The sequence below is a fragment of the Hakea prostrata genome, chromosome 1, assembly GCF_041222555.1.
Source record: "Hakea prostrata isolate BN-2017 chromosome 1, UWA_Hpros_2, whole genome shotgun sequence".
NCBI lineage: Eukaryota > Viridiplantae > Streptophyta > Magnoliopsida > Proteales > Proteaceae > Hakea > Hakea prostrata.
The window spans coordinates 76799673-76807905 of NC_142600.1; the positions used below are offsets into that span (position 1 = coordinate 76799673).

The window sequence follows — 8233 nt, forward strand, 5'->3', positions numbered from 1 at the left end:
CAGAGATAGATATGTCTCCGCCACATATTAGAAGGGGACCTACCTCTGAACTTCTAACAAGATGAATCACAGGTAGAATTTCAGTGGGTCTCACTCCTAATATATGGTGAAAAAAAGGAGGAGAATACAAACCTCAACCGGTAGAGGATTTGGTCTTGAATTGGAAAATTATTACCTTCGTAAGGGTAGGTTAAAACTTAGAATCCATTTAGGGATCTTCTGAACCAGAAAAGAAAAGCCCATTTAAGAAGAACTCGATTAATGTAAGTCAGGTAATTTTATGCTCTAGAGGATAAACTTGAAGCCATTTCTGCATCCTATGGTGATCTCTCTTTCCACAGAAGAAACACACGTAAAACCAACAATCAAACTGTGAAATTGGTGGGCCATCTTCACAGTAAAATAAAAATGAAAAAGAAAATTGGTGGGCCCTGAAGAGTTCTTCCATACACGAATCAAGAGAGTGAGTGGTCTGAACTCTGAAGGTGGTCTTCCTCCACTATCCATCCTCCCATGACCCACCCATCATTTGTGACACGCGTGGATAAAAAGTGGGGTGGCGAAAGTGCCATCGTCTGAATCTGGTGGACATTTTATAGTAGTTGAGGCCTCTGGGGAAGGACCACCTGAGCAAGTGGGCCGTAATTCCCTGTCAACGCCATTGTGGGCTGAGAGGGGTTTGTCTTGGGCCCTCCTTATGAGAAAACAGGAAAAAGTTAGAGATATGGGGGCCCACGATTTCTTAATTTCCTTATTTTATTTATTTTAAGTGATGACAGATGACCTTTCAATAGTAGGCAGGTAGGGTCCACATGCCTAAGTGGGGTAGGACTTAGTTTCGCACGTCCCGTAATGAGGTGGAAGTCAAAGTTGACAGAAACCTGCAAGTCTAAACGAACGGCTGATATTAAAGACCCACCCACTAAGGTGGCGTGGGGACCACAGCCCCCGGTCTCACTGCCAGCGTTGGGGTCTGCCTCGAACGTGAGAGCATATGCATCGCATCAGCACAATCACACGAGTCATTTTCTTGGTAGACGCATTCACACGGGTGCGGTTGGTAGAGAATTGTGTGTTTTTTTTTTTTTAATTTATTAAGAATTGTGCCCTTTTCATACCTTACTATCAATACATTTAAGATAAAATTCAACCAAAAAAAAAAAAAAGATGAACCAGAGGCAAGCCTCTTTCAAGGGCGGAGCTATTCCAGAGGCAAGTTTCCATGTCACTTCTTAAATATATGACAGGAGCACAGTTCTCTACCTACAATTTTGGATATGTTACGTACTGAATGGAGTGGATCAATCTTAGCCATCTATAAGGTACATGACATGTGCCTATTAAGACTTATTTTAGTGTATGACTGTTACATTATGCTAATCTAAGATAATATAGACTAGATTAAAGAACTAAAGTCAATTGGTTCTCCAAGGAAGTAGCTATTACATATCTAAAAAAGGGGAGGCTTAGTCCCTGAATTCTAACAATTTTTTAACTTTTGACCTCGTATTATAAGATATTAATCTTTTACCAAAATGAGGATCCCCTTATGTTAGTTTCGGACGTTTTTGTGCATCATTAAGTAACAGCACAGGTTTTCTATCCCTTTATCCCAAGGGATGAGACTTGTGCACTCTGGACGTGCACACCACATCTGTGGAGGAAAGATTGGTGATTGTGTAACCCTCTGAAGGGCACAAAAGAAGATGTGAAAGAATCGATTCTGCCATTTGAGGGTGAGAAGCATCTTCTCTTTTTGCATTCATCACCATAAAAGGTTCACTTGTAAGGGAACAGTTCTCTTGAATAATCAGGAGAAAGTTTCTCTGGACGTGCACACCAACTAAAAGATTTGATTGTTTAACCCCACAAATTTTGTTTTTAAATTGCACTATTCACTTGCCTCACCCACTTGGAAAAAAATAAAATAATAATAATAAAAAAATCGTGGGATTAACATTTTTTATATGTTATACAATTTTTCATCAAGTGGCTTTGCTCTTTTAAATCATAAGCCAACTAGAATTACCATACCGAGTCGGACCAAATTAAAGTAGTCCGAGGGTCCAACCCTGAATGGATTAGGAGATAGTTTGGGGTACGTTTGGTAACATTCTTAGAAAATGCTTTTAGCATTTTTCTAATTTTTGGGAACGGAAGATTGGGTTAGAGGCAATTTGTTAAAATGATTCATTTCTTAGTTCTTTAAGAACAAGTTAGAAAAGTGGTCTAAAGAACGCTTTTACAGACCATCAAAAGATGTTTTTACTGAATAGAAACAGGATTGATAAAAATGTTCATGATTGAAACCTTAGAACGAGTTTTTCAAACGCCAACTTATACTAATAGTAGTTTAGAATATTTTTCAAACGGATTTATTAAGCGCTCATTTTCAAGCAAAAAACGGTCTTTTAGCACATAAACATTAAACAATGGTGTTGCATAAGAACTGGTTTCTCAGCATGGAAATGTTACCAAACGCATACTTGGAGATTTAGCTCTAGAATATTGGCTTAGGACACTAACTTGGGAACTGCCAGGGTGGATATGAAAAACTACCAAGTATGTACAAAACCTTAAGCAAAATCGAAAATAGCAAATTGTGCACTAAAGAAATTAGGGCTCTAGTCCTCATATTATGAAGCATTGGTCTTTGATAACTAAGTCAACCTATTGCTAATTATTGAACCCTTTGTCCCTGTGTGATAGGTCAAAATACCCACCACCATACTTAAAACAAGTTTTGCTTTCGATTGTACTACCAATCAGGGTTTAAAGTATCTCACGATACCATACGATACTAGTCGATACGTATCTTTATTTGATCCAACTGATACGATACATCTTGATACGTCTCTCCATTAAATTACACTAAAATACATTAGCTAGAGCGATACAATACATGACGATACGTCTCTTAAAATCACCTGACCGATACGATACTCGATACCGATATTTTAAACCTTGCTACCAATTCTATTGAATAAGCATGGATTCAAATCAGCCTAAATCCGAAAAAAGTCCAATACCATTTGATGGTTCAATTTTGATTTTTAATCCATGAGTGGGTTATTGTAAGAATTCTCACTGATTTTTAATGAAATTTAGCTACTAATGTCAAAGTCCAAAAACTCAGATCAACATCATCATTTAATTGAAATAAATCTTGAAATGTGACTATCAAATGTAATTTTTCATATGGCAAAAGCTGTACTAGCGAAGAGGAGTCCATCAGGACAAAAGTCTAAATCCTCTCCCTGAGAATGAAACAGTTCACACTACATAACGAATGGGAGTTCTATCTTTAAGACCTAAATTCCTTGAACCTTAGATCTCAAAAAGTGGCACACATTAGTTACAAGGGACATTTTATGTTCAACAATATTCATTTTATAGATGATTCCCGAGCATCAATCCAATGCATTTTTTTATACCGTGGAGATCGAATCTACTTAGAAATCCTTCACTTCGAAAATCATTACCTCTTCCCTGTGAAGTGATTCAAACTCTGAAAAATCGACCCCTCTTAAAAAAGAATTTCCAAACTCTGCAAAAAAAATTTTTGATTTTTGTTGTTAATGCAAGGTTGTTAGAGTGGTAATATTCATACTTCTCAGTGGAGAGGTCATGGCTCGACTCATGTGGACGACAAAGCTCCCCCTGTGGATGTAATCGAGGTGTGTGAAAGTTAGCCCAGATGAACCTCAGATACGAAAAAAAAAAAAAAAAAAAAAAATAAAATAGACTATAATAGCAATGTAAAATTACCACTATACATGAGATATCACTGCTTCAAGGTTGACTTTTAAACTTTTTTAAGAATTAAATTTGCATTAAAATAGTTGACTTTTTTAAGTCACCATTACTGACATTATAGCTCGTATTGGAGTTGACCTTTTGTAATTGTTTGGATGGTGGCCATGCCGCCATGGCAGTTGAGTCAACAGTTTTATATATATATTTTTTTTGGGTTGGGGTAATGAAGAGTGTAGTTATTTGGTTAAAAACATTAATGTTAGAAAAATTAAAATTGAGCTTTGTAAACTTTTAAGATAATCTAAACAAGTATTTTGGTGATTAAAAATAATTAACTTATAGCATGCCTCTATATTAATAACCAAGAAGTACTTTGCTTTCTAATTTTTTTTTTCTTTCTTGAAGAACTTAATGTTCATTTCTTATGTTTGAAAGAATAGAGTTTTATACATTTGTGATTTGTGTTGGATCAAAATTAAAGTTGAGTTTATGACCTAGTGGGTTTGACTTGGCTTAAGCTAGGACTAAGGCTAAGAACATAATTAGGTTTCGAAAAGTCTTGCAACCCTAGCTTTTAACACACAAACTTAGGTGACCCAAATAGGCCTTATTCCAATTGAACTATTTGCTTTGAAAAGTTGGATCAAATTATGATAAAAAAATTAATAAAATATCATACTAATATTATGGGGTTGAAATTAAAATAATTTAATAATAGTACTAATTTAAAGTGTATGTACTTCTAGTAAAGTAGTGGACAATGGCAGCGTTTTTATGTAGAGATACTAAGTTCAATGATACTCAAACCAACAAATACATTCACGCTTGAACTGGACTATGTGTGAAGGTTTTTGGATGATTTAACCAATTCAGTGCTTGTTATGATCGAACCTGGAAATCGTACTCAAGCCTGTTGAGCCAAAGTGGAGTGGTCGGACCGGTATCTTACCTAACAATAACATCTTACCGTGCTTAGTCAATACTAACTCAAGATTGAGTTTGTTTGGACTTTAGTATTACTCTTCAAGCGAGACTCAATTAACTAGGGAGAGGATGATTCCTGATACAACTCTATAACAGAAAATCCTCTCAGTACTTGAGCAAAAAAGAACTATATAATGAGGTATGATGACTGTTATCAGGTATGCACTATTAAGTTATTTGAATACATTGAGAGATTGAGCTTGCTTCCTTAGTTTGTCTGAACTAACTTGTTTGTTGAAGACGAAACTTGATTCTGCAACAACAACGCTCAAATTGACACAAATTACCATCTAACCCCTGATAAAATAGGATCTATAGATACCCTACCCAGCAAACTATTGAATCTAAATTATCTATTCGTTAAGTTGAAGGTTTGTGCTTCTTTCATACTTTTCTACTACACAATATGAATAAATCCACTTATGAATAGTTATAAAACGGATAAAAAATAGGACTCTGGTTGACTCCCTTCTTAATATATGATAGAAAAATATGAGAGAAGTACAGACCTATACCCAGATGGTTCAAATATTCCGAACACTAAACTATCTTTGTTTGTACACGTGGCAATAGTTATATCGCACATGAGAAAAGTATCTCCCCATGCGGGCTGAAAACATCACCCCACCCCCACTTTGCCAAATCCGTTTTGCTCCAATAAAAAAATTGTTTTTGGTAGACTCCAATGAAAACTAAAAAGCATGGAAATTTGGAGAGCTTTAAGAAGCCATCGCCATCTTTGACAAAATCGGATAAGGAAATTCCCAACTTGTGGGACCCACCACGTGTCCTATTATGGTGGGGTTTCTGGTTAAACTAATGAGCGAATCACCGTTTGATTCTCATGATCAAGACCACAGAGGCGTATATAAATTTGGGAGACTCTCCCTGTAGGAACCGTGTGGTCACCAAAAGAGGGTTCGGGTGGGGAGGGGAAGAGTTGGAAGTTGAAGCCCAAGAGAGAAAAGCTCGTTGTTTGTTGTTGTTGTTTTTTTTCTTCCCGTCTCCGTCTCCTTGTTGGTGAAGACAAGAAGATAAACAAGAAACGAGAGAATGAGAGCACGACCTTCTCTTCGCTCTTCGTGTTATTGATTCAAGCACGTTATCATCATCAATCTTCTTCGTTCTTTGGTATCTTCTCAACGTCAGCGAACCATCAAAGTTTCTCCCACCCTGCAACAAAAATCTCCGAAGAAAGCTGGGGGTTGGGTTAGGTGAGGATATAATTTTGTTTTTCATTTTTGGGTTCTGGGTATTTTGTTTTTGTTTCTCTGGTGTTTTTTGGATTCAACTTGGGTGAATTAAAAATGGCAGAAGAAGACGAGGAGAGGGGTATAACTGATCTTAGAATGGGAGATGGTGAAGAAGCAATTGATGATAGTAATGGAAAGGAGGAAGACAATTACTGTTCTGATCCATCAGAGGAAGTAGTCGCGCCGGCGCCACCATCTGCTGTGTCTCCAATGCAACAACAACCACCGTCCTCGGCGGCTTCGCCGCTAGTTTTGTTAAAAGAAGAGCCAACGGATACGGAACCAGAGTTGGATGGAACACAACATCCACCCATTGGCATCGTTCCAGTGGCGATGCAGATGACTATGCCTATGCCTATGCCTATGCAGATTAGAAGATCAGTAGCTCCAGGAAGAAGACCATTGACGAAAGATCGACACACAAAGGTCGAAGGTAGAGGAAGAAGGATTCGGATGCCGGCGACATGTGCGGCCAGAATTTTTCAGTTAACTAGAGAACTGGGTCATAAATCCGACGGCGAAACAATCCGGTGGCTCCTTGAACACGCAGAACCAGCCATAATCGCTGCTACAGGAACCGGAACTGTTCCTGCTATAGCCATGTCCATTGGAGGAACACTGAAAATCCCAACTTCATCTTCTTCAAACCCAGACGGCGAAACTGCAAAGAAGAAGCGGAAGCGGCCGGCTACCAGTGAATACTATGATGTCAACGGTGGAGTTTCTATCTCTTCTGGGCTCGCTCCTGTTGGAGCAACAGCAGTGGCTACAGCACCGCAAGGTCTAGTTCCTATGTGGGCAGTTAGTAGCGGAGGCAGAGTTATCCCTTCCAACGCCGTCGCTGCTGGTACTTTTTGGATGATTCCTCCTTCTGCCATTAATGGACCTTCGAACCAGCCTCAACTATGGACGTTTCCATCTGCAACACCACTCGTTAACATCTCTGCGAGACCTATTTCTTCTTTCATATCTGCTATGCAACCAAGTATTAGTTTAACTCCTAGTGTTCCTGTGGAGGTACAAACTCCTACTGCAACCGCTGCTGTAACAGCAACGGGAGCGAAAGCTGCTAAGAGTTCCACCATGGCTCCAAGTTCAAGTTCTACTGCAACGACTCAGATGCTTAGAGATTTCTCCTTGGAAATCTACGATAAACAGGAATTTCAGTTCATGAACCGTCCTGCAAATCAACAAACCTCCTCTTCTTCAAAACAATAAGAAGTGACAAGAATTCATCCCGGCAAAAGAAAGGGTTATTATTTTTATTTTTTTTCCTTTTATAATCTGGATTTTGTCAGGGATTAACATTAGATTTTCGTTTCCCTATTTTCTTTTTCTGGATTGAATTCTTTTGTTTTTGGATTAAATTCCTCTGTAGTTCCCTCTTCCTGATTTTGGCTTCTAGGGAAGAAAGAACAACGAAGGAGACGAGTTGTGTTGTGTTTTTGGTTGAAACTTGAAAGAGGAAGCAATAGGCCAAGCACGTGTTAAGCGTTGCACTCGTGTGGAGTGGACTCGGCTGGGTGTGGGTCCCACAGTGGGCAAGGTGAGGTCCTCCGTGGACAGTGGTGGGATGGTTTGTACTTTGCATTGTGGGCCCGCTCTGTGTCCGTCTATCTGTCATGACTCATGAGATGGTTTAGCTGCGGGTCCCAAGGGGAGATTGGTGGGCCCAGTTAGGCTCTCGAGGTGCAAGCGCGTGGTGGTCCCATGGCTTTTTTTTATGGTATTTTCCATTCGAGTGATTTGATCGAGACGACATTAGATATATTTTTTTTTTATTTAATTTTTTTTTTATTAGTAGAAAGTCGCTTTTTAAATATAGGGATAGGGATATTACATATTGTCGTCGGTTGGAGTTGAACCATGACCTCTCTACTGAGAAGAGAAGAAAAGCTAGGCTGGCCATGCTGACACGCGTCTCTGCTGTGCCTTTTCTGTGGGGACCATTCCCTCCTAAGGTGACACGTGGAGTGAAAGACGTGGCCGGAGCTCGAATATCTTTTATTGGACCATTGAGGGTGTTGCACCACATTCCACATCTTTTCTTTTGTGGGAAAGGGGTCCCACATATTTTCTCTCCATGCAAACACACCCTCGTTGGTTGGTATCTCTTCTGTTTCCTTCCAGCATGCTAGGAATTTTCTTCCTCTTCTAATGGATAGCTTAATTGGGAACGATTGCTGATTTGGCTTGAATTTTCTCCCCTCTTCGCTCTAACCAACCATTATCAAACTAGA

General features: G+C 39.0%; 1 pseudogene across 2 annotated transcripts; it reads left to right on the forward strand.

The window, feature by feature from the left end:
* The first annotated feature begins 5656 nt into the window (after nucleotides 1-5656).
* Nucleotides 5657-7748, forward strand: LOC149030196 (transcription factor TCP9 pseudogene; annotated as a pseudogene). 2 transcript variants are annotated; one of them, XR_016171252.1, is made up of 2 exons: nucleotides 5657-5954; nucleotides 6055-7748. The product of XR_016171252.1 is annotated as a transcription factor TCP9 pseudogene, transcript variant X2 (transcript). The 2 variants fall into 2 exon arrangements; XR_016171251.1 differs by having other exon boundaries at nucleotides 5657-7748.
* The last annotated feature ends 485 nt before the right edge of the window (nucleotides 7749-8233 follow it).